This window comes from Puma concolor, chromosome D4 (genome assembly GCF_028749965.1).
Source record: "Puma concolor isolate L17-30 chromosome D4, mPumCon1.1.hap2, whole genome shotgun sequence".
Lineage (NCBI taxonomy): Eukaryota > Metazoa > Chordata > Mammalia > Carnivora > Felidae > Puma > Puma concolor.
The window spans coordinates 10422297-10450054 of NC_141679.1; the positions used below are offsets into that span (position 1 = coordinate 10422297).

The 27758-nt window shown below is 46.3% G+C and overlaps 1 protein-coding gene across 2 annotated transcripts in view; it reads right to left on the reverse strand.

Annotated features, from left to right (window-relative positions):
- The window catches only part of DMRT1 (doublesex and mab-3 related transcription factor 1), a 113524-nt gene that overhangs the window by 81300 nt on the left and 4466 nt on the right, over positions 1 to 27758 (reverse strand). The gene's annotated exons all lie outside the window — the stretch shown is intronic.

Genomic DNA, 27758 nt, shown 5'->3' on the forward strand with positions numbered 1-27758 from the left:
TTCGGCTAAGCATCTGGCTTCGGCTCAGGGCATGATCTCATGGTGTGTGGGTCTGAGTCCCGCATCGGGCTCTGTGCTGACAGCTCAGAGCCTGGAGCTTTCTTTGGATTCTGTGTCTCCCTCTCTCTCTGTCCTTCCCACCCTCACACTCTAGCTCTCTAAAAAATAAATAAATGTTAAAAAAAAGAGAGCTTCTTGACTTATTTTTGGAACACCATACACTCAAAGAGTGATGAAACTCTCCAGTTACTGGGGCTTGGATATTTGGTAGATGTTGCCTTGAAGAAGAACAAAGTGAGCCTATCCCTTCAAGGAAAACTTACAGGATTTATTGCCCAAAATTCGAGCTTTCAAGTAAAAACCAGAATTTCTGAAAACTTAAGTCTGCCATCATAGGCTTGACAGCTTCCCGAACTTGAAGACTCTTTTGACAAGATCTGTAGTGATAATAACGAATGGGATTTTCCTGATATTTTGCAATGAAACAGGACAACCTTTGGGAAACCTGCACAACTCAGTGAACTAGTATTTTCCAAACGGCCAGTTCATGATGTTACAAAATGATGCATGGCTGAAAGATCCATTTAAAGTGCAAGATGGACCAGTGGATTTTAATGTAACAGAGAACAAAGCTCTTTGGCATGGTTTTGGACTCCACCCTGCAACTAATCTTTAAGAAATTATCACCTTTCAAGTTTTGGTCCAGTTTCAGAGAACAGGCACAAGGGTCTCAAAAAGCTATTCAAGGGGCGCCTGGGTGGCTTGGTCAGTTAAGCCTCCGACTTCGGCTCAGGTCATGACCTCACTATGTGTGGGTTCAAGCCCCATGTCGGGCTCTGTGCTGACAGCTCAGAGCCTGGAGCCTGCTTCAGATTCTGTGTCTCCCTCTCTCTGCCTCTCCCCCTCTCATGCTCTCTCTCTCTCTCAAAAATAAACATTAATTTTTTTTTTTTTAAAGCTATTCAGGGACGCCTGGGTGGCTCAGTTAAGCACTGGACTTCAGCTCAGGTTATGATCTTACGGTTCGTGGATTCGAGCCCCATGTTGGGCTCTGTGCTGACAGCTCAGAGGCTGAAGCCTGCTTCAGATTCTGTGTCTCCCTCTCTCTCTCTGCCCCTCCTTGGCTCACACTCTGTCTCTCTCTCTCTCTGTCTCAAAAATAAATAAACATTAAAAAATTTTAGAAAAAAGCTATTCAAACACCTCTCTCCCTTTTCCAAATATTTCTCTATGTGAAACTGAATTTGCATGTATTTCAAACGACAGACTGAAGAAGCAGCAATTGGGAACCCAGCTATGTCCTACTAAGTCAGACAGGAAACAGATTTCAAACGACAGACTGAAGAAGCAGCAATTGGGAACCCAGCTATGTCCTACTAAGTCAGACAGAAAACAGATTAGCAGAAATGGACAAACAATGTCACTGTTTTGTTTTGGAAAAACATAGTTCTTTCCTCATTAAAATATGTTACTTATGCTAACAACAGATAGATGTTATTATTTTAAAGGAATGAACATATATGTATGATTTCTCAGTTTTTGGCTTTGATTCAATAAATGCTGATCGGCAGAATCCATATCCCCAGACGCTCTTGGAGGTCCTTGATAATTTTGTAGAGTGTGAAGGGGTCCTTGCCACTGAAAGGTTTGAAAACTTCTGTCTTATGAGCTCTTCCCTTTCTGAGAAGACCGATTTCAGGGCAGGTGGGGTCCAGGGTCTCATTGTGAGCAAGCTGCACAGTTAGCATTCAGCAGTCAAGTCTCAAGTGGGCGCCTCGGCTCTGTGCTTAAGCCTGAAATATTTCTTTCAGTGAAACAGACGCAAACTCCTGCACACTACGGCCAGGCAGCAGAACTTCTGGTTGAGAGCACCGGCTCCCAAGTCAAAGCGCTTGACAGGCGTCTTCTGCCCCATGACCTTGGATCCAGGCACTTAAGGGCTCTGTGCGCCAGTGTCTCTCTGTAATGTGGGGATCACACTGCTACACACACCACAGAGGGCACGGGGGGCGGGGGGGGGGGGAAGGCTGTGACACACGGTAAGTGCTTGAGAAATGTTCGCTATTGTTATGATCACAGTCACAGCACAGTGATGGCATTCTCTGCCATCAAGCAAGAGAGCCACCAAATAATTCTGGAAAAAAAAAAAAAAAGCTCATCCTTGGGGTCCCACAGGAGGGCAGGGCTGCACCTGGCAGAGGCGAATGAACTTGGAAAGGAGCGGAATCCTCTGCTCCCGGCCTTCTCGGAGGTCAGACAGTAGCCTTGAGTACAGTCGGTGTGATATCACTCCCTAAAGTCATAATCAGGAAATGCAGGAACAATCTGTTTCTCCCACAAGGCGATCATGACAGGGCTATTTTAAAACGTCAAACACAAACCTGGAGCCAGGAAAGCAAACAACCTTTTCACTGTGTACCTGCCGCAGGCCTGAAAACCATTTCCACTTAGCGAGGCGAACGCGGCCAGGTGGAGAAGAACTGACCCTTGCTTCCTCTCCCCAGACTCTCTGCCCCTCCCCCCGTCCCACCCCTTTAAGCATGCAGTTCTGCTCTTGGGAAGCACAGCTACTATGGTGCTTCCTTTAAGTAAGCTGGGGATTTTATTTATTGGGGGGGGGGGGATTGCTGCTGTTCCAAGGCTGAACTTTTAGCTTGCTATAAAGTTAATGTGCTATTCAATGTTCATTCCAGGCAAGACTGTGGGGCTGTGTATTTTCTGCCACCCCCGGAAGCCCATTATCTGTAATTGCCCATTACCATGCATAATTATTTCTCCTGGCTTGGTCTGTGACCTCCAGGGTTTGCACTCTGTTACAGCTAACGGCTGGTCTTACGAAATTCGTGAATGAAGCCCTTCTGACCTTTAGCGCTTTGAAGGGTCTGTTCCGGAGCTGACATGGAAAGCCTCTTTTCAGGCACACTTTTCTGTGATCGGGAACAGTTGAGATTTCTTCCCTGATGCACCTCCGCCCAAGCAAACGGGAAAACAAAGCATAATCAAGTCTCCATTATGTGGGAGCTGGTAACCCAAACTGGGAATTATCTGGAGCCCTTCACACTCCCTTTTCTTTGACTTGGCTATTTAATTGTATCACGCTTTTTTAAAGACTGCTACTGGGAGAAGGTGGAGGTAAAGGAGGGCAAAACTTTAAATCTCAAATTCAATATATACGCTCCCACACTTAACATTATTTTGAGTGGGAAGAAGTGCTACATCCCCATCAGTGATGAAAATGGAATTTGGGGATTCCATGTGCGCTTAAAATATGAATTCTAGAACTGACATTCAGTCACACCAGCAAGTCACTTTACAGCATTAGCGGGGCAAGAGAGGAGGGGACGGCGATCGCTGGCTGCACGTGGCCTGGGTGCTGGAGGGCTCAGCCATCCACGGCACTTGTGTGTCTTCCCCACTACGGCCTCCTTGCAGAACCCGGGGGTGGGCAACGCCCCTCTAAGCACACACACGGTTCACAACAAAATCTGAAAGGGCACTGACTGCCAGAAATGAGACCACTCAATTGTGGTGTGGCCGCTCACTGCCACGGCCCCCCAGAATCTCCTGGATGTGCGGAGCGGCCTGCCCTTGCCATCTTTATTTTCCTGCGGTCTTTCCTTCCTTTTCAGTGAAGCTCCTCTAAAATGAACAGAAGTCGGGGCGCCTGGGTGGCGCAGTCGGTTAAGCGTCTGACTTCAGCCAGGTCACGATCTCGCGGTCCGTGAGTTCGAGCCCCGCGTCGGGCTCTGGGCTGATGGCTCAGAGCCTGGAGCCTGTTTCTGATTCTGTGTCTCCCTCTCTCTCTGCCCCTCCCCCGTTCATGCTCTGTCTCTCTCTGTCCCAAAAATAAATAAACGTTGAAAAAAAAAATTTATAAAAAAATAAATAAAATGAACAGAAGTCAATCCTAAATATAAACACTCGTCCACTCTTTCAAGCGTCATTTTTACCGAAGTCAGGTAAGGTGAACCACAGAGAATTAAACCTAACAGCTTTTCCTGGAGCCTGGTGGCAGGGAAGGCTTGGGAAGTAATTCCGCCCCTCGTTCTGACGCCTGGAAGAGAGCGGCCAGTCGAAGGACATGTGAGCACTGGCAGCGTGACAGGGCTGAAGATCCTATGCTTCACCACGGGGCTGTGTCATCAAGGGAAAAGGAGGCTGCACAGACATACCAATGAACATCCGAAGTTTAAAAAAACAGCTGTTGCTCCTGACAAAGGCTTCCTGGAGAAGAATCTACATGACATCTACATGACTGCTAACAGTTTAAAGGCTCGCAGAGGCCCATCAGACCTCAAACACAGAGGTCAAGAGGGTTCTCAGATCCCAAAGACGGAGACCTGGACAGTCAGCACCTCATCCTTGCCACCAGGGGACAGGGCAGGCAGGGCGGAGGCTGAGAGTGGTGATCTGGTCCAGAGGGCATCACGATGGCCCCCAAACCCTTGACTTGTGGCTCCACTGACTCACCCCCGAGACCGCTCACTCCAGCCTCATTTCCCGGCTGTTGCCAATCCAACTGTGCCATCCTGTTCTCAAAGTGTGTATACAAGTCACCCAGATTCTCTGAGACCTCCTCACAGCGAACTGCTCCCCCGCATGTGTCACTAACCACGGGGACGGGAGGGCACGGTAAAAGATGGCATACCTGTGACCATGCCTGCCTCCCCACTATGGAGGCCGGGACTCCGATCCTCAGCCTCGGTGCAGCTCAGGCCTTGGTACACCCAGTAAGCAAGCTCTGCCCATCAGATTGCCCAAATGAGACCTTCCCCCTGGGACAGAGCCCTCTCTTTCCTTCTTTCTTCCCGGCTGGAGCCAGAGGCTTCTGGCTTTTAGTAACAGCAGAGACAGCAGCTGCAAAGCTCTGAAGTCTCTGACACCTTGGGATACGTACGTGCGTATTTAGACACGTATGTATATACACACACACACATCTGCACACACGGACAGATCTACACCCACATCTGTATCTCTATCTATGTACATCAGTCAACATCTTAGCAGAGAAGCCGAATCTTAACCAAAAGAAATCATTACCAAGACTCAACTAGAATTTTCTCACGGCAGCTAAGAAACAGCATGACACAAGCTACATAATGGGACGGCTTCGCATGCCTCCGGGCACAGCTGCATCACATCTCCCTTTATCCTCCTCGCCTAGTGACCTGCGTCGTACGGATTTCTGTCCGTCTGGATCACCAGAAACCTAACACGCTTGCAGACATTCCGCTTCACAGAAAGGTCTCCGAAATCAAGAACTGCTTCACAGCCCAGGCCCAAGGAAGCCCGCCCAGCCCCTAGGAACATCCCTACAGTGATGCACAGCCCGTGGCACAGAGGGAGGGGTGCACAGTCTCTAACCCAGGGGCCTGCATTAAGGGAGCCATGTCTGTGGCAAACTGGGCAGCACCTGCTATCGCCTGCGGCTGGGTCAACCACCAAGGTTTCTTCTGACACAGAAACACCGACTAGATTGACAAGCAAGAGAATTTTTTTTTTTCAATTCAACCATGAGACAGGGCTAGAATCTGAGCAGCAACGAAACAGCACACACTCCTGGAAACACACAAGTTTTAACAGTACATTGCCCCCCAGCCCTGGGGAAGACACAATAGAACAGGCAGAGCCTGGAGACCCACCTGGGGGTGGCTCCTTCATCCTGGACTGGACACAGACCAGAAAAGCACCAAGAAGTCCTCTCTCCTGAGAAGAGACCGCCACGCTGTAAGCAGATGGCTGTCACAGGAAGGATTCACCAAGAAGTGAGCCATGGACGAGGGAAGACAGTGGTTCTTTCATATGAGCTGAGCGGTCACGCAGCCATTTGCCCCACAGAAGTCAACTTGGAAGAAAAAGCTCTCACAATTCAGATTGAGTCATCCATCCATCCATCCATCCATCCATCCATCCATCCATTCACTCATTCAATACCAGCCAAGCGCTCAACTGTTTATCTCCAAGGTACGAAGGGTCACTTTATCATGACATTACCATATGCATCTGCAGGTGCTTTCGGGTTCAGTCTGAAACCAGGACGCCCATCAAGTCCACAGAAGATGTAGGACCTTATTTATTGCCAGCCAAAATACAGGCAGATGCAGATTTGCATTAACGGCTGAGACAAATGTAGACAAGGAGAAAAGAAAGGCTATTAAGCTGAGCGACGGAAAATAGGACGCCTTAGGTAAAACTAAGGAAATAATAAGCAACAGATTATTAAATTCTCAGGGACTGGAAAAGCAAAAACAGGGAGGAGAAACAAAGTCACTGCAGATTAAATATGGCGAGTTTTAAGCCAATTATAAAAGATCAAAGAGAACATGAGAGGGGAGGAGTAGCCTTACAAGTAACCGAGATAGGAGACCTGGGGAGAAATTATGACCAGGGTAAAATCATTACAGTTTACAGTAAAAGTAATCTAGGGATGACTTCAGAGAGAAATTCACTAGACACCACTACGAGGTGAATAACATGGAGACAGAAATCAAAAAGCTCTTTATTTTCAAAAGGCACAAGACTCCAGAGGGAAGGTACTTCCTCTGTAGAGCAACAAACAGGATTGGAAACGTGGAAAGCGGAAGTGAAAACTGCCAGTGCCTTGAGTCACATTTTGGATTTCTATACCATCAACCTCTAGCGAGCAGATTGGGCGTGGTCTTTACCACATGCCACGGTGAACAAAGGGAAGGAAGAAGCAAGGTGGCAGTATTCATACAGAAGTGTCCTTGAAACTCATTTGACACTTGCTCTTTCTCCCCCAGTAAAAGTCTGACACCGCCCCCTTTGAATAATGTCAACTGCCTCGCAAGTCTCAACCCTTACTAACTCTAGAAAAGCTGAGCTAAGAAAAGAACTAAAGCAAATGAAGCTAACTTTTAATGCGAGCATCACCTTTCATTTTATGGAATATCCCGCCATTTGCGTACATCCTTGCAGTTGCTACCCACAATAACTCTGCAGTAACTGCGGGGTGGAGACAGCAGGAAGTATGATGCACGATGCCCCCTGGGGAGAGGAGCTGGTGGTGGTTTAGCAGGGGCCCCCCACACACAAGGGAACAAAGCAGCAGCTGGAGTCTGGATTCAACACTGGCCTTTTTTTTTTTTTTTTAATGTTTATTTTTGAGAGAGAGAGAGAGAGAGAGAGAGAGAGACAGAGCTTTGAGTGGGGAGGGGCAGAGAGAGAGGGAGACCCAGAAGCCGAAGCAGGCTCCAGGCTCCAGGCTGTCAGCACAGAGCCCGATGTGGGGCCCGGACTCACGAGCTGCGAGATCATGACCTGAGCCGAAGTCGGACGCTTAACCCACTGAGCCACCCAGGCGCCCCAACACACTGGCCTTCTGATTCCAGGTTTGGAACCCCCTGGCAATCACATAAAAATCCCGACATCCAGCTCTCTGCCTTTGTTCTGAATAGTTAATTCTGTGTTCTGTTTTGTTTTTTAGTAATCATCAATACACCGGACGCGACAAAATAGCAGAGCCAGAAAGCCAAAGGGAGTACAGAACACTGCCTACGAGCTGCCTAGGAACCTCCAGTACAACAAGCACGTGAGATCGAGGATAGCGGCACCTGGGTGGCTCAGTCGGTTAAACGGCAGACTTCGGCTCAGGTAGTGATCTCACGGTTCTTGAGTCCAAGCCCCACGTCAGGCTCTGTGCTAACAGCTCAGAGCCTGGAGCCTGCTTCCGAGTCTGTGCCTCCTTCTCTCTCTCCCGGCCCCCCTTCCACGCTCTGTCTCTCTCTCTCTCTCAAAAATAAATAAAAACATTAAAAAATATATAGAAAAATAGAAAAAATTTTCATATAAGAAAATCTTTATATGAAAAAGATTGAAGACAACACCTGCCTTATAAAAGGTCCCTTTCCTATGTGATATCGTACAGGTCACTATACAAGGATGACTAAAAGCTTCTGTATAACTGGAAATCTGGAATGAGAAAATGTAAAATAATAACCTAGCACCTACTGATACCGGGAAAATTTATCTCAAGAAAACGAGGAGAGAAAAGAAAACGGGAGCTCTGGACAGCCAATGATCTTGCTCACCTCACACCTGGATGCAAAGTGGCCCTGGCTGAGCAAGCTGGCTCCCCAGTGGGTCCCAAACAACTACTGTCACGACCAGGGTAACAGACCCCAACACAGGGCAGGGCACCAGCTGCGAGTCCCAGACCTCGGCTGGAATCCCGACCCCACCACTCAATACACGTGTGATCCCGAGCACGTGACTGGACCTCAGTTTCCTTCCAGGTGGAAAAAATAGTTCCTATTTTACAGAGTTGCTGTAGAGACTAAATGAGAGTATAAAGAACCAAGCAGCTAAGCCCATACCTGACACGAGCCAGACCTCAGTAATTGAGAGCTAGTAATACTGTAATTATTATTACCACCTCTGAAAACACAAAGTCAAGGAGCTGGGAATTAAACTACACACTCAGAAGGCAAAGAACAAAAGCACTGTCCTCCCTTCTCACGGAAGAATTAGGAAAACATTATTCACACTCGTGCGTGGATCCTGTTTCAGAAACATTACTTATTCCTGCCATTCGGGCCCCTGGCAACACGAACTAATGTGAGAATTACATTTCTTTGCTTAATCATCCTTACAATGCTTGGTCTTTTCAGTTCTACCCAATTTTCCCCTGCTCCTCGATGCAAGCGTGTGTTCCCTGCCAAACTCCTCCCCGCTGCTGTAAATAATCTCTCTCCTTCTTTTATATTACCTTTCAAATATTTATAGACTGTTATTCTCCGTCTCTCCAAGCCATACATCATTTTTGTTGTCCTTCTCCTGGATTCTCTCTTGATTATCTACATCTTTTGGAGAAAAACAAACCCCAGGTGCTTCATGATGAAAACAGCACACCCAAAGCGAACAGCCCTCAACCAGTAAGGCCCCTTATTCAGAAGCCACAAGAAAATTCTTTGATGTGCTTCTTACTCCTCTCCTTCCGTAACTCATAATTCCATCGCTCAGATAAAAACCGAGGCACAGAGTGATAAGCGAAACAAACAGAACCCTCCTCAAGAGGATGGCCGGGGCTCTCCGAGGTAGCAGTCCCGGCGTGGCTGGCCGGGCGGTCCCAGAGAGCCTCAGGCTCGCTAATGAGGAATTGTGTGCTAGGCTCCACTCATCCCTTCCCCATCCATAGCCACGGACTTGCATGTGCGTGCATCAGAACGGTGGCCTTGAGACTCCCTCGGCCTCTCACAAAAACATCTGACGGTGTTCATTTTCAAACATTTTGTTTTCAAAAACCTTTTATGTTCAACACACATTTGGAAGTGTTATTAAAAATGAAAACTTCTAAGGGCACCTGGGTTGCTCAGACAGTTAAGCGTCTGACTTTGGCTCAAGTCATGCTCTCACAGTTCGTGGGTTTGAGTCCCGCATCAGGCTCTGTGCTGACAGCTCAGAGCCTGGAGCCTACTTCAGATTCTGTGTCTCCTTCTCTCACGGACCCTCCTTTGCTCGAGCTCTCTCCCTCCCTCTCTCTCTCTCAAAAATAAATAAAGCACTCTGTCTCTATCTCTAAAAAAATAAATAAAACGTTAAATTTTCTTAAATAAATAAAAACGTATAAAACTAAACACAAACATTATCCTCACCACCAGACAGACCTCATTTTGGTGGGCAACAGTTGAGACTCACCTAGTTCAGCTTTTGCACACTTCTTCTGGAAGGTGGTGATGTCTAAGTGTCTTCCCCCCCGCCCCCACCAGGTCTGTGCCGACACTCTCTTCTTTTTCTTCTGACACACAAGGCCAAAGGTTTCTAAAATGTGCTCCTTCTGTCCAAACCCTCAAGGGCAGCAAGGTACTGACGGGGCTTTACCTGTTTTGCTGAAGGCTAGTTCCTTGTCTCAGAGCCCTGAGTATTTGTGTGGCTACGCAACATTCCCATACCCTTAGAAAGGATAAGAGATGGCTAACACTACAGGCAGAGGTCAGTAAAATTAGTAAAACAAAGAAAAGTGAGGCCAAGAAAAGGGAGAAGCTTACTCCTATTTTATGTGAGGACACAATGCATTTCCTGTAAGCATCAAGATGCTGAATTGGAAGATCCCTGGGTGGCTCAGTCGGTTAAGCGTCCAATTTCGGCTCAAGTCATGATCTCACAGTTCTTGAGTTCGAGCCCCACGTCGGGCTCCCTATTGACAGCTCAGAGCCTGGAGCCTGCTTCACATTCTGTGTCTCCCTCTCTCTCTGCCCCTCCCCCGTGCTTGGTCTCGTTCTTTCTCTCTCAAAAATAAAAAAAAAAAAACATTAAAAAATTTTTAAGAGAAAAAGGAAGACCCCTGAATTGGAAGAACCAATATTTTTTAAATGTCCATACTATGTAAAGCAATCTACAGATTCAATGCAATCCCCATCAGAATACCAACAGCCTTTTTCACACGACTAGAACAAATAATCCTAAAATTTGTAGAACCACGGCAGATGCCAAATTGCCAAAGAAATCTTGAAAAAAAAGAAAAGAAGAGAACAAAGCCAGAGGTATCAAAATCCCAGATTTCAAGATATACTACAAAACTATAGTAATTAAAACAGTATGGGACTGGTACGAAAATAGACACATAGATCAATGGAACAAAACAGCCCAAAAGTAAACCCACGATTATATGGTCAATCTTCAACAAAGCAGAAAAGAATATGCAATGAGAAAAGACAGTCTCTTCAATAAATGGTGCTGGGAAAACCAGACCACCTTCTTACACCATTCACAAAACCTCAAATAAAAAACTTCTGCAGAGCAAAGGAAACAATCAAGAAAACAAAAACCCAACCTACTGAGCAGGAGAATGTATTTGCAAGTGATATGTCCAATAAGGGGTTAATATCCAAATTATGTAAAGAACTTCTGTGACTCAACACCAAAAAAACCCAAATAATCTTATTTAAAAATGGGTAGAAGACCTCAATAGAGATTTTTCCAAGGAAGACATCCAGATGGCCAACACACACGGAAAGATGGCCAATCATCGCTCATCAGGAGAATGTAAATCAAAACCACAATGAGATATCACCTCACATCTGTCAGAATGGCTAAATTCAAAAACACAAGAAACAACAAGTGTTGGCAAGAATGTGGAGAAAAAGGAACCCTCGTGCACTGTTGATGGGAATTTAAACTGGTGCAGCCACTGTGGAAAACAGTATGGAGGGTCCTCAAAAAATTAAAGACAGAATTACCATATGATCCTGCAATTCCAGTCTTGCGTGTATCAAAAAGATACATGCATCCCTATGTTTACTGCAGCATTATGTACAATAGCCGAGATGTAGAAGCAACCCAAGGGTGCATCAACTGATGAATGGATAAAGATGTGGTATATCATACAACGTAATATTAATCAGTCAAAGAAAGAAAGATCTTACCATTTGCAGCGACATGACTACAACTAGAGAATATAATGGTAAGTGAAAGAAGTCAGTCAGAGAAAGACAAATACCATATGGTTGCGCTCATGTGGGATTTAAGAAACAAAACAAAGAAAGAGAGATGAAAGAAAAACAGACTCAACTACAGAGAACAAACCGGTGGTTGGCAGGGGGTGGGCAATGGGTGAAAGAGGTAAAGGGGATCAAGAACACACTTAATCATGAGGAGCATCGAACAACGTATAGAAATGCTGAACCATTACATTGTATACCTGAAAATAGTATACCACTGTACGTTAATCGTACTTGAATAAAAATTTAAGATGCACGCCAGAGATTCCTGGCCATCAGGGTGCAGGTGGGGTGGAGGGAAATGTGACAGGCTACATAACCTTCACCCAGGGACATCACCCTTTTCCTATCAGTTCACGCGGCTTTGTCTGTGCAAGAAACCAGGTCATGGCTTTAGGACGGACCGAACCCAAGCTCACTGTCCCGTTCCCCCCAACAGTATCTGAGACTTGAGTGCTAAACACGTTTATGTACTTTGTCAGGGTTGACAAAGACCCTTCACATACACTTCTTAGGGGAGCACCGTAAACTGGGCAGGCATTATTATTCTCTCCGTATCACAAATGAAGAAACAGACAAAGAAGTGAAGCCAAGTGCTCAAAATCAGAGAGGTGGCAGGTACCTCAGCCAGGTCTCAGACTCTGGATCTTAGGTTTTTGTTTTTAAATATTTTTTAATGTTTATTTGCATTTTCGAGAGAGAGACAGAGACAGAGCAGGAGTGGGAGAGGAGCAGAGAGAGAGGGAGACCCAGAATCCGAAGCAGGCTCCAGGCTCTGAGCTGTCAGCACAGAGCCCGACACGGGGCTCGAACTCATGAACCGTGAGATCATGACCTGAACCAAAGTCGGGATGTTTAACCAACTGAGCTACCCAGGCACCCCTGGATCTTAGGTTTCCTTCATGCCATGGGGCTTCCTCCCCAGGTATGAAATTTCAAGAGGCCAGCCAAACTCTTTTTCTAGATGCCTTTAATCTCCAAGACCTCTGATCAAGCTTCTACTACCATATGTCCTTCTTCCGGGGAGGAACCCAGCACAGCCACGTGGTACTAACAACCTGCCCCAGGAGAAGCAGGGCCCTGCGTATGTCCCACATCAACTAAAGAAAGCAGTAAAATTACTCTGAAGTATTTGATGGTAACGTGCACTCTAATTTCATGTAACACTGGTAAGAGAAATTTTACTCTCTAGTAAGCAGAATATCTGACTAGACACTACATCCCATTCCCCAGTCACGCCATACCAGTTTACACACACCCAATAGTCCTCCTGTACGCACCTGCCAGACCACAACACTGGACATGACCCTGAGATGGTTTAAGCCATTGGGGCCATGAGATTAACATGAGGTCTGCCCAAGGTTAAACTGAGGAGCAGAAGCTGGAAGAATACGAAGGGCACAACAGATTTAGCCATCTGCCATGTCCGTTTTCACTTGGCTAACGGCCGGCTCACAGGGAACCAGAAGAGCCACGGGCTTCAGCTCCTCTTTCTCCACCTGACCCCCAAGGAGTGCGGTGACCAGGGCTCAGGCCTTGGGCCCCTCATCTCTGCAGTCTGTCCGCAAGTGGTCTCACGGAACACCAGCTGGTCTCTCGAAACACCAGGCAATGGGGGAGCTGGGGGCTGCACCTCACACCACGGAGGACCAGTCTCCATAATGAACGAGGGACACCTAGATGTGGGGGATTCAGCAGAGAAACGGGCAAAGGACATACACAGAAAAAATTACAAATGGCCCTTAAACGTGTGAAAAAAGGTTCAACCTCACTAACGCAAGAAAAAAGATGATCACGTACCGGATTTGTTTTCTACTGCCATACAACAATTACCACAAACTTAGCAGCTTAAAGCAACACAGATTTATTATCTTCCAGCTCTGTGGGCCCGCGAGTCTCTCTGGGCTAAAAGCAAGGCATCCACAGGGCTGCACTCTCTTCTGGAGGCTCCAGGGGAGGGTCTGGGGCCTTGCTCATTCAGGGTGCCGGCAGAACTCAGTTCCTGGCAGTGGGAGGAAGGAGGTCCCCTGTCCCTGCTGGCTGTCAGCTGAGGGCTGTCCCAAGTTCCTAGAGGCCTCCCGAACTCTTGGCCTCGGGGCCCCTTCTTCGACCTCCAAAGCCAGCAGAGGTCAAGGCTCCTGCTTCAAACCCCACCCCTCTGTAACTCCTCCCACTGTGGTATATTGCGGGGGGGGGGGGGGGGGGGTAGGGGGGTGCAGGGGAGGGGGGCAGCCAGGAAGGCTCCTCCAGTTCTCCGGATTCACACCACTAGAATGGACCCACCTGAAAAATTCAGGACCACCTTCCCATCCCAAAATGCCTGACTTCATCACATCTGCCATCGAAGGTGACATCCTCACAAGTCCCAGGCTGGGGTGTGGCATTTCTCGGGGGCCATTACTCTAACGACCACAGCAACGTACAACGCTTCACCTGTCAGGCCGGTAAGGCGCCCACGACACCCTACCTACCACTGGCAGTGATGCGGCAGCCGCTCTCTGCAGGGGGTGCCGTCCACGATATCCCCCAAAGTTGCATTTAAACTGACCTCCCAAAGAGACCTCGGGTCCCACCATTTCTTTCCATCTCTACTCCCCCCGCCCCCGTGCAAGCAGCTCTCCCCCCCACCCCGCCTGGGCACTTGCAGCCTTCGCTTCAGTTTCTGACCCACTCCTCCCTTCACACTGACGCCCAGCGCCGCAGCAGAGAGACCTGAGGAGAGAGTAAATCAGGTCACGTCACTCAGTGCTTCAACACTCCAGTGACTTCCCATTGCACTCCTAATAAAACCCCAACTCTCTCCCGTCCTGTCAGGCGCCCGGAGATGTGGTCTCCGGGGACGGCAGCCCCTGCTTTTGGCACACGGGCCTCCTTCCCATTCCAAGCGACCTCTCTGCCCCACCTGGAAGTCTCTTGCCCCAGGCCTTGACCACAAGGGCTCACTATCACTCAGGACTGGCTCCCACTGACTCCCCTTAGAGAGGCTCCCTTTCCTGAACTATCCTATCAAACACCCACTGTCCCCTTGGACACGACCATCATATCATTTTGTCTTTCTTCATAGCTGTGAACACTTTCTGAAAATACCTCGTGTTTACTAGTGTCCTTATTTATAAACTGTCTCCCCTCCTGGATCTGTAAGATCCGCGTGAGGCACACGCTTTTTATGTGCTGCTGTCTATCCCATGCCTAGAAAAAGGTCTGACCCAAGTTGCACGATGAACATTTGCTGACTGAATGAAAAGTTAGATTAAAAAAAAACAAAAAAACAGAAGGAAGAAAGGGAAGGAGGGAATCTTGTTCAGAAAGCAGACTCACCAACCAAGATAATTCAATGCAGTTCAGCAAACATATTAGTATTTGATATATGCAATCTGCTTCCCTAAATTTACTCATAGCCTATATTTTAGATAAACCTCAAACCTCAGGACCAGAGTTAAGGGGTAGTGCAGAAACAGTAGTTTTATAAGTGCTGAGATCAGTAGTCATCTGTTAATATATAACGAACTGATATTGGATGGTTGAAGCAATATCTAAGAATTCTTAATACCAATAAACATCAAAAAGCCAGGCTATTACTAGAATACTGAATCGATATTTTCTTTTGACAAGAAACCAGCTATTTATAGTATACTTTAAGAGTTTCTTGTGCATTTTTTCTCCCGAAAAGCATGTTCAGTGGGCTTGTACAGTAACACCAGATTAATGATTGTGATGTCCACCAACAGACATCAGGAGACTACAGTAAACTGGGTTTGAACTGTAATTTGCTTCAGCAACGGGGACCAATATTTATGTGAATTTTCTTAGGGGAGTCGAAACGGCTGTCACATTGAATTTTTTGTAAGTTGAAAACTAAGAGACAGAGGCTGGAACAGAAACACAGATCTGCACTACAGAGTTGCCTGTGACAACGACAAAAGGGACCCTGACAAGTCAAGAACCCACGGGACGGTGGCCGGAGCCACGGGTCCCACAGGCATCCCTACCCTTCTCCCCTTGCTTCACAGCACCGCACGGAACACTGCAAGTCTCAGAGGAGTTGAGATCACCTGCCAGAGGTACAGAATTTATAGTGTCCTGAAGGGGGTGTTAGCAGACACTCCCCTGTGCCCCTTTCTCTATAAACCTCAGTCCTTGGAGAAACCTCAGTCCTCATTACCCCAGAGCCATGGATTAGCGCAGCGTGTAAAACAGAGTGAAGTCCGCAATAAAGCAGAACTTGAGGGGCTGGGAGAAGAGGAGGAGAAAGAAAGGATGCGGACAGAGATAAAAAGGGATCATCTTATCTCATGTGAGTCTACAGGTGATTTCAAAGACCGAGAAGCTTTGAAGAAAGCTGTGCCAGCAAAACAGTTAATGAGAGGGAGAGAATGGGGAGTTACCGCTTGGTGGGGATGGGCCTTCCGTTTAGGAAGATGAAAAAATTCTGGAGACGAATGGTGGGGACAGCGGCACAGCAGCCTGACTGCTGCAGGCCGCAAAACTGCACGCCAGCAAGAGTCAAAATGGTCGATTTTATGCCATGTATATTTTGACGCAATAAAAATTTTTAAAAAGTCAGTTACATAAAACAACAGGAGGTACGGAAAGGCGTCCACAAGATGCAAAAAATAGTGAGTGATGAGTGGGTGGTCAATGGACAGGACTCTTGAATCAGCAGTTAACAGGAATCCATGGTTCAAGGACTCCGGGGGATGGTGCTGGGTGGGCAAGCGAACAGATGACACAGGTGAGCTTCTGGACACGCAAGAGTTTCCCATGACAGAAAATGCAAGGCTGTGTCACACGACGACAACACCTACTGCTGTGACCAGCTATTGGCAGTAAATTCTAAGACAGTCTATGAACCGTACCCTTTTCCCACCGGAATATGGAGGACAGGGGTCCATATTCACCGACCCTCAGCTTTTCGCTTTTGGGTTCCACCAAAGCAATGGTGGTTTTTCATGTTCAGAAACCCAAGGATAAAAATTATTCTTGCCAAGTTTCTAAGGCAACAGAATTCTTTCTCCATTGTTCTGAGGAAATGCTTGTCCCCCAAGGTCTGAAGAGTGACGTTAGCCAAAATACGGCAAAGAAAGCCCATCACCAGGTCCTCTGTGGTGTACCTTCTCAAACACCATTCCTTTCACTAAAAACTGTATGTGATAATGAGGTAAAAGAGGAAACACTGTAAGAGACTGAATATTAACATATTTCCAGTGAAAATAAAATGCAAACCTAGAGAATCCTCCATGATCTAAACTTCTGGTCATCAAGGAGACTCTCACTGGGTTTTGTATCTGTAATGTTTACCAGGATGAAGGTATCTTACCTTTTAATTTTAAAAAACTTGGGGCACCTGGGTAGCTCAGTCAGTTAAGTGTCCGACTTCAGCTCAGGTCATGATCTCAGGATTCATGGGTTCAAGCTCAACGTGAGGCTCTGTGCTGACAGCTCTGAGCCCGGAGCCTGCTTTAGATTCTGTGTCTCCCTCTCTCTCTGCGCGCTCTCTCTCTCTCTCTCTCTCTCTCTCTCTCTCTCAAAAATAAACATTAAAAAAATTTTAAAAACTTAAGTTTGGAGACACCTACCTGGGTGGTTCAGTCAGTTAGGCATCTGACTCTTGATTTCAACTCAGGTCACGATCTCATGGTTCATGAGTTCGAGTCCCAGGTCAGGCTCTGTGCTGACGGTGCAGAGCTTGCTAGGGATCCTCTCTCTCCACCCCTTCCCCACTTGCATTCCTCTCTCTCTCTCCCTCAAAATAAATAAACTTAAAAAAATAATAATAAGCAGTAAAAAAAACTTAAGTTTGAATTTTCTGGAACCCTCATACTGTCCTTGTGGGAATGTAAAACAATGCAGCCTCTTTGGAAAACATTCTCAAAAGTTCTTAAAAAGGTTAAAAAACATAGTGTTACCATATGATTCAGCAATTGGGACTACTTGGTACATACCTAAGAAAATGAAACGCACGTTCATACAAAAACTGGTACAAAAATGTTACAGAAAAATTACTCCTAAGAGCCAAAAAGTGTAAGCAACCCAAATGTCTATCAGTTGATGAAAAAAATAGGATATATGCATATAATGGAATATTAATTTAAAAAATGAAGGGGCACCTGGGTGGTCAGTCAGTTGAGCCTCCAACTCTTAATTTCGGCTCAGGTCATGATCTCACAGTTGTGAGATCGAGCCCCACATCAGGCTCCGTGCTGGGCACGGAGCTTGCTTGGGATTCTCTCTCTCTGCCTGCCCTCCCCTGCTTGCGCACTCTCTCTCTCTCTCTCTCAAAATAAATAAATAAACTTTAATTTAAAAATTAGTAATTAATGCATGCTACAACATGGATAAACTTTGCTAACATCAGGATAAGTGAAAGAAGCCAGACACGAAAGGCCACATATATGATTTCATTTACAGGAAGTGTCCAAAAACACAAAATGTCCAGAGTAGGTAAATCTGTGTGGACAGAAAACATATTAGTGGTTACCTAGGGCTGGTATGGGATTGGGAGGAGGGTAGTGACTGCTAATGGACAGAGTTTCATTTTAGGAGGAGGCAAAAATGTTCCACAATTAAAGTCTGGTGATGGTTGCACAACTCTGTGAATTCACCAAAAAACAATGAGTTGTGCATTTTAAATACAGGAATTATACAGTACATGAATTACACCTCTGAGTTGTTAAATTATGTTTGGCATTTTAGCATTTCAAAACTCCAGATACATTTTAAGAATATCACAAAACAAAAATGCACATTGATCAATGATTTTACTCCCTGACATCTGCAGATGGGTGCATGGCCACTAGTCTAGTGCTTTAACCTTTTTACTTTTTATTTTTTTATTTTTATGGCAGGGGAGGGCAGAGAGAGAGAGAGAGAGAGAGAGGAAGAGAGAGAATCTCAAGCAGGCACCACGCTGTCAGCACAGAGCCTAAAGTGAGGCTTGATCCCACAAACCCTGACATCATGACCTGAGCCGAAACCAAGAAACAGACACTTAGCCAACCATGCCACCCAGGCACCTGCCCCCCCGCCCCCCGCCACCAACAACTAGTCTAGTGTTTAAAACACAACTTCCAATGTTAACTATCACCATTCACTCACTCAACAATGGTTTATGACCGCTTACTGTAAAACCAGGTACTGCACTGTGCACGTGGACACAGGGATAAACAAAATACAGTCCCTGCCCAGAAGATCACATTTTCACAAAGGAGATAAAGATGTAAACCTATCAAAACGTTTTCATGTCTTTTGCAAATGCTGTTACACAACTAATTTGTGCTTGAAACCTAGCATTTATCTTTTTTGTGGCTCTAGATGTTTTCTAACTTTTCTCTTTAGCCACAGGGAGACCAGAAGGCTACCTCCTGTGTACCTTGTTGACTGCCACTGCTCTCCGGAAATACTATCTACAGAGAATTTCTATCAGCCCGATTAATTGCCACGTCTACCACGCAAGCAAAGACTTCCCTCGGAAGAAATAAAATCGAGTGAGAGCCGATCTAAAATGACGGATACTTGATGATCGGCACCATGACTCTTCAGTGTTTCTTTTTTGTATTCAAGCCTCCAACTGTAGCTTCGGTGAAGGAGTTTTTGTTTTGTACAACATTCTAGAAATTTCCCTGACTGTGAAAGTAAAATTGAGGAATACTTTTATCAAAAGTCTTTTTAAAAACAAGTATCTACATTTTCTATTCTAATAGAAATTGAGAACTCCGTCCAGAATCGATGGAGCTCATCTCATATAAGTGGCCAGAATTCCTTAAAAGTGAATCTTCAAAGCAGTTTATATGAAATGCTTTGGGTATTCATTTAAATGAAGTGCTTCCTTCTGTACAATAATGGAAAACTGCAAAGATAACAACTGAAATGAGGGCGCCTGGGTGGCTCAGTCGGTTAAACGTTTGACTTTGGCTCAGGTTGTCATCTCATGGTTCGTGAGTTCGAGCCCCACATTGGGCCCTGTGCTAACAGCTCAGAGCTTGAGCCTGCTTCAGATTCTGTGTCTCCCTCTGTCTGCCCCTCCCCAGCTTGCACTGTCTCTCTCTCTCTCTCAAAAATAAACATTAAAAAATTTTTAATTGAAATGTTATTTTTTAAATGTTTATTTATTTTTGAGACAGAGAGAGAGAAAGAAAGAGACAGAGAGAAATCACAAGCGGGAAAGGGACAGAGAGACAGGGAGACACAGAATCTGAAGCAGGCTCCAGGCTCTGAGCTGTCAGCACAGAGCCCGACTCAGGGCTCGAACTCACAAACCAGAAGGTCATGACCGGAGCCGAAGTCAGATACTTAACCGACTGAGCCACCCAGGTACCCCTGGAATGTGATTTTAAATTTAAATAACTCCACACAGGGTTTTCAGGTCACTGAAACAATTCTGTGTGACACTACAATGGTGGGTACAGACGGTCATTAAATTTGTCCAAACCCATAGAACACACAACACGAAGCCTGGATCCTCATGTAAACTACAAAGTTCAGGGGTAACGATATGTCCACACAGGTTCAACTGTACCAAGTGTCCTGCTCTGGTGGGGGACGTTGATGGCAGGGGAGGCTGTGCATGTGTGGGGACAGGGGCACACAGGAAATCCCTGTGCCTTCCTCTTCGCTACGACGTGAACTTGTAACTGCTCTAAAGAATAAGGTTTATTGGGGCGCCTGGGTGGCGCAGTCGGTTAAGCGTCCGACTTCAGCCAGGTCACGATCTCGCGGTCCGTGAGTTCGAGCCCCGCGTCAGGCTCTGGGCTGATGGCTCAGAGCCTGGAGCCTGTTTCCGTTTCTGTGTCTCCCTCTCTCTCTGCCCCTCCCCCGTTCATGCTCTGTCTCTCTCTGTCCCAAAAATAAATAAACGTTGAAAAAAAAAAATTAAAAAAAAAAAAAGAATAAGGTTTATTTAAGGGGCGCCTGGGTGGCGCAGTCGGTTAAGCGTCCGACTTCAGCCAGGTCACGATCTCGCGGTCCGTGAGTTCGAGCCCCGCGTCGGGCTCTGGGCTGATGGCTCAGAGCCTGGAACCTGTTTCCGATTCTGTGTCTCCCTCTCTCTCTGTCCCTCCCCCGCTCATGCTCTGTCTCTCTCTGTCCCAAAAATAAATAAACGTTGAAAAAAAATTAAAAAAAAAAAAAAAGAATAAGGTTTATTAAAAAAAAAAAAAATCTAAACTCAGTATCTTCTGTTGTTAATTCATCGGCCACAGTTCTTACTGGTAAGAGCTGCATGAACACACGATTCCATTTTCAAACTGCCACATTTCCCATTTGTAAAGCACGGAGAAGACACACAATGAAATGTGTTCCCCTACCAGCATGTGCTTGCTCCCTGTGTACGCTCTAGTGAGAAATTACTGTGAAGGAAGAGCAGCGAAGTTGGAGGCGGCAGGGGAGGGGGGCATCATTATCAGACACAGACCTGACTGACCCTTCCAACAGGGGAAAGGTGAGTGAAAGTGGGCCACAGGCCACAGGAGGCCCGGCAGCAGGGGGGAGGCCAGAGACGGTAGGAGGTAGTCTGATGCGAGGGAGTGTGACTGTGAATGTGTGTGGAAGTGCCCGGTGCTCCAGAAGGGAGGGCCCCAAGGGCGATAACATTCAGGTCCCTACTTACAAAGGACACACATGCGCCTGATGAGCTACAATGCAACCCTTCATCTGACAGCTGTGCCCAGAAAAGGAAAGGCCAAGAACCATGCAGACCTCAGCGCGAGCCATGCGAGAAACAGCCTCCGACTGGTTGTGCAGGAGTTGAAGGACAAGCGGCATATAAAACAGGGGCACCTGGGTGGCCCAGTTGGTTAAGCATCCGACTTCGGCTCAGGTCGTGATCTCATGGTCCATGGGTTCAGGCCCCAGGTCAGGTTCTGCGCTGACAGCTCTGAGCCTGGAGCCTGCTTCGGATTCTGTGTCTCCCTCTCTCTCTCTGCCCCTCCCCCATTCACACTCTGTCTCTCTCAAAAATAAAAAACATTAAAAAAATAAAATGAAAACTAAAACAAAGAGGAATGCAAATTTTAAAGAGGAAGAACGCCTATGTGAGACTTTTTAAAGTCAACTGGTAATTTTGAAAATTAAGATGTATTTTATGCTAGGGGCGCCTGGGTGGCTCAGTCGGTTAAGTGTCAGACTTTGACTCAGGTCATGATCTCGCGATTTGTGAGTTCCAGCCCCGCATCGGGCTCTGTGCTGACAGCTCAGAGCTTGGAGCCTGCTTCGAATTCTGTGTCTCCCTCTGTCTCTGCCCCTCCCCTGCTCACACGCTGTCTCTCTCAAAAATGAATAAAAGTTAAAAGAAAAAATTCTAAGACATATTTTACGCTAAAATTAAAAATGGAAAACCGCAGAGATAATGTTGAATAGTTGTGGTTAACTCACTGTTATTTACAATAAAAAATGCTTTTTTTTTCTTTGCCATTGCACTGAAAATGATCCTGCTAGCGTAAGAAACAACAATTGGGGCGCCTGGGTGGCGCAGTCGGTTAAGCGTCCGACTTCAGCCAGGTCACGATCTCGCGGTCCGTGAGTTCGAGCCCCGCGTCGGGCTCTGGGCTGATGGCTCAGAGCCTGGAGCCTGTTTCCGATTCTGTGTCTCCCTCTCTCTCTGCCCCTCCCCCGTTCATGCTCTGTCTCTCTCTGTCCCCAAAATAAATACAAACGTTGAAAAAAAAAAATTTAATTAAAAAGAAACAACAATGAATAGGGCAGTGCTTCAAAAGGCTGTTTCTTCCACGGTAATACCCACAGTCATAGATGAAAATAATAGTAAGAAATCGTTTCCACCCCATTATTCTAGGAATCTTTGGTAGATGGTAGGCAGTCTCTGGTTAAGGAGTGGAGAGACTTCCCTCTAAGATACGGGATCCTATTCAGAGGGAGTCTGCTCTCCAATAAGTGAAAACAACAACTTGGTGATGAACCCAATTTCCTTCACAGCATCCTTAGAATGCAGCCAATAATGTGGGCAATAATTCTTGGGTGCTTTCCACTCTCACTTTGGCACTTTTGGGAGCCAAAAGGAGATAACTAAGAAACTTAAAGGACATGAAAATCTACTGAATTTCACTAGGCTACTGCCCTTGTAGACACTAAACATTAGATATTAGAGGGAGAAAGGGAACAGCTTGCCTCCGTGTGAGTAGGGCAACTATTCCCTGACCACATTGGCAGCTTTCACCCCTCACTAAATACAGTTCTAGCCTTTCACATTTATATGATGGAGGGCTAACCCAGTAAAAAATTCCAAGCTGTGGGGCACCTGGGTGGCTCAGTCGGTTGAGCTTCTGACTAGCTCAGGTCATGATCTCACGGTTCATGAGTTCCAGCCCCTTCTCAGGCTGTCTGCTGTTGGTACAGAGGCTGGAGCCTGCTTCAGATCCTCTGTCTTCCTCTCTCTCTGCCCCCCCCCCCACGCTCACTCGCATGCGCTCGCTCTCAAAAACAAGCGTTAAAAAAAATTTCAAGATGTTTTAAGAAAAAAAAAAAAAACTAAACTAACTCCAAGTAGGAACAATACACTCTCATTAAGTTAAATACATGAATAATAGATCTACAAAAGTGAAAGACAGACACATAAGCCTATATGTCCAGCCGGTAATCCTGGAATGCCAAACAGAAGGGATTTGCGGGCTGGGATTGGAAGTACAACCCATTTCAATGAATATGCTTTTGTACTGTTTCCCTTTTACTGCATGAAGTTAACTGTTATTTCAAATAAATCCCAATCTCTGGAAGTTTAATATAAGCTCTACTTACGTGTTAGCAGCAAACTATCTTAAATTGGGCCCCACGTGCTTCACAAACCTTGAAGGACACTCTTCAGTCTGTTTGTCTGTCTCTCTCTCTCTTGGTTCTCTCTTCCCCACCTCCCTTCCTCTCTTTTCCTCCCTCTATATATTTATGTAGTTTATCTCTAGTGGCTTTTCTGTCTTTCTCTTGCTCATATCCTAGCTCAGTCCAGAAATTATCAATCTCCACTCAAGAGCCTTGGTGCAAGCCTTGGGGTGCCTGGGTGGCTCAGTCGGTTAAGCGTCCGACTCTTGATTTTGGCTTGGGTTGTGATCTCAAGGTTCCTGAGACTGAGCCCTGCACTCGGCTCTGAGCTGACAGCATGGAGCCTGCTTGGGATTCTCTCTCTCTCTCTCTCTCTCTCTCTGTCTGCCCCTCCCCCTGCTCTGGGAGTGAGACCATGTACCTGGGGCTCCTGCCCCATGGAGGTGGGCTGGCGAGGGGAGAGCCCACAGGCAGAGGGCCTCCAGAGCGATGCCTCCCAAGCACACGAGCACAGCACACTTCTGGCTTCCTCATTCCCTCCTGCTGAGTGTTGAGTCCAAGACTCCAAAATGACTCCAAGGTCTACCAGCTCCATAGGCAAAAAAACAGAATCTGGTCACATCCTCCCTGACCCTGAACCTTCTAGCTTGCTCCCCTGCTGCTTCTATTTGTGACTTTCCCTGCTGCTACTCTGAAATACTCTTCGAGAACATCTTTGTCACGCTGAACTCCGTCAACCCTGAGATCCTTCTCTAAAGCTCCTCTCTTGGGTATACAATCCAACTCTGACATCCCTTCCACAAGGTGGAGTGCAGGACAGCTGGCTAAGCCAGGCTTACCTGTGGTGCCCTGTAAACTGCCCTGCTTGGACATCTACCCATCACGGGCCTCTCCCTCTGTTCCTCCCCATGAAGATCGGTGGCCACAGCCTTCTAGAACAACAGTGAATGGCAGGGACTTCTGTCCCGAATTAAGTTGTTCTTAATTTCTCGGGTAGCCCTAAATCCCTTCTGAAGATTAAACCACAGCCTCGAATTGTGATTGGTCCTTTTGACAAGGAAACATGGCAACTGTTCCCCCAGCCTCTCTTCACAGGCAGGTAAAATGGAAAATCCATGGGCTTTGAGGCCTTACAGCCCTGGACAGAATCCAAGTTCAACTCAGCTTTATTCTGGGGCAGCTCCCTTACCACTGGTTTCCCTAGCTGTAACGGGGAATAGTGCCTACCTCAGAAGATGTTTGTGAAAATCAAATGAGTTACTCCCCTCTTTATTCCTGACACACCCCTTTCCCATTTCAGCCCTCCAGCGAAATCCACCAGACCAGCCCTTGACCCGGTATTATTTGGTAATCAACCTTAAACACAGCATATAATCTCAAAGTGTAAAGATCCCACTGCTGATAAATGCATTCAGTCCTTCCTAACAAAAGGGAAGTCTGGAAACCCTTTGTAAGCATACATTATGAGAAACCAAGCCAAAGGAAAAAAACATGGTTCTCCTTGTAAACTACAGAACCTAGAGCCGCAGCAATACTCACAGTGAGAGGTACACCTACCTGCTGCACAGAGACAAGGGTTCCATCTCTCACTGGCTTTCTTCGGTGCCCACTTACCTTTACCTTCTTTATAATGGTCAGGACTCAGGTTTCAAAACCCTCAAAGACCTCCTCCCCCATTTTTGATATGAGGAAACCAAAGGCCCAGAGAGCTTAAGTGACTTGTTTGAAGTTGCACAGCGAATAAGTGGCAAGGCAGCTGAATAACTTCAGCCCCGCTGAACAAACCGAGTAACTCAAGAAAAGCTTAGTGAAGAGGAATCACACTGCAAGGCTGTATTTCAGGGAGCCTTAGTGGACTCTAAAGATCTTCTATGAATCTCAGCATATGTTTTTATTTATTTTATTTTTATTTTATTTTAGAGAGAGAACATGAGTTGGGGAGAGGGGCAGAGGGAGAATGAGACAGAATCTTAAGCAGGTTCCAAGCTCAGTATGGAGCTGGGTGCAGGGCTCGATCCCACAACCCTGGGATCATGACCTGAGCCGAAATCAACAGTTGGTTGCTCAACTGACTGAGCCACCCAGACGCCCTTCGGCATGAATTTTTAGCATGTAATACAGTGGACTACCGCACAACACAGATTTGAACTGCAAAGGTCCACTGACACGTGAATTTTTTAAAATAAATACAGCAGTTCTTTTAACGTATTTTCTCCCCCTTATGACATTCTTCGTAACATTTCTTCTCTCTAGCTTACTTCATTATAAAAATATATTATATATTGGGGCACCTGGGTGGCGCAGTGGGTTAAGCGTCCGACACTTCAGCCAGGTAACGATCTCGCGGTCCGTGGGTTCGAACCCCGCGTCAGGCTCTGGGCTGATGGCTCAGAGCCTGGAGCCTGTTTCCGATTCTATGTCTCCCTCTCTCTCTGCCCCTCCCCCGTTCATGCTCTGTCTCTCTCTGTCCCAGAAATAAATAAAAGTTGAAAAAAAAATTTTTTAAAAATATATAATACACATAACATACAAAATATCTGTTTTATATCATTGACTGTTTTATATCATTGGTAAGGCTTCTACTCAACAGTAGCCTATTAGCAGTTAAGTTGTTGGAAAGCCAAAGGTCATACATGCATTTTTGACTGTGCAGGGTGTTGGTACTCCTGACCCCCGTGCTGTTAAGGGTCAACAGTAGAAATATTTGTCAACAGGATTTCACAGATCTTGGTGGATTCTAGAACTCCTGCACTCTAGGCCAGTGCCATTCAAAGGAACTCTGTGAAAAATGGAAATGTACACTTTCTGATAATTTAAATAATTAGAACCTGAGCTCTAAGTGCCTTCTGAGCACTTGGAATGTGGTAGTGCAACTGAGGAGCTAAAGGTTTTAAGTTTTTAAACACATTTTTTTTTATAATGGTAAAATGCACGTAACGTAAAATCTCCCATCTTAACCACTTTTAAATGCACGCTTCAGTGACATTAAACGCCTCTGTAATGTTGCCACCATTGCCACCATCTGTCTCCAGAACTCTTTGCATCTTGTAAAGTGCAGCGCTACACCCACAGAACACTAACTCGCCATTCCCTTCTCCCCCCAGCCCCTGGCAACCACCAATCCACTTTCTGTCCCTATGATTTTCATACTCTAAGTATATAAGCAGAACCATACGGTATCTGTCTTTTTGTGACCGGCTCATTTCGCTTAGCATAATATCCTCAAGATGATCCATGTCTTAGTGTGTGGCAGAATTCCCTTCCTCTTGGGGCGTCTCAGTGGGTTAAGTGTCTGATTTTGGCTCAGGCCATGATCTCACAACTCGTGGGTTCAAGCCCTGCGTCTGGCTCTGTGCTGACAGCTCAGAGCCTGGAGCCTGCTTCAGATTCTGGGTCTCCCTCTCTCTCTCTGCCTCTCCCTTGCTCACACTATGTCTCTCTCTCTCTCTCCCTCTCTCTCTCTCTCTCCCTCTCAAAAATAAATAAACATTAAAAAAAGGTTAAAAAAAAAGTTTAGAATTCCCTTCCTCCTAAAGAGTGAATAACATTCCACTATATGTATAGACCACATTACCACATTTTTGTTACTCGCTCACCTGTCCGTGGACACACGGGTTGCTTCCACATTATGAATGCTATTATCAACGTGGGTGTACAAGTATAGGGGTCTCTACGAGACCCTGCTTCCAGTTCTTTTGGGTACAAACCCAGAAGAGGTGTTGCTGAGTCACAGATCATTCTCTTTGCTATGTTTGGAAGAAACGCCATATTGTTTTCTATGTCAGCTACACCATTTTACATTTCCACCAAGAGTGCACAAAGGATCCAACTTCCCCCCATCCTTGCCAATATTGTTATTTTCTGGGGTTTTGTTTGTTTTTATTTCCATTTTTTTTGAGAGCCGCCAACCTAATGGGTGCAAAGTGGTATTTCACTATAGTTTTGACTTGCATTTCCCTAATGATCGCTAACGCTCATTGTATACCTTCTTTGGTCTCATGTTTTCATCTTACTTCACTGTACTTAGGTTAAATTTAAATGGCCACACCTGGCAAGGGGCGTCCATCCTGGACAGTGCGACTCTAGACCGTCATGATTGCTGAGGTCATTTGGAGACCAGTTTAGCACAATGAGCTCTGGAGGCACATGGACCACGTCAGATACTTTCTAGCTCAGAGGACTCAGCCGGTCACTTAACCTTCCTACCCCTCAGGACCTTTGCAGACACTTTCCCCAAATGGACCACAGTCCTTGCCAGAGAAATGGGACTTACGGTTCTAGAACACAAGGATCTTTACCTCCCACCAAGAGGACCTCAAAACAGAGGGTGGACTGAGATGAACTCTGGGCCGATCTCAGCCCTCTGATATCAAGTGAGTCCGACTCTGTCCAGATTCAGACTTAGCTATTAGCCAACGGGAAATCGAAGCTACCAGACTTCCAATTCGAGAATTCCTGGCCATCTCCTTCGTGAGGCAGCCAAAGACAGACCCGCAGAGGGAGACCGCTTACGTTCTGGATGTGACGCGTGGCGCA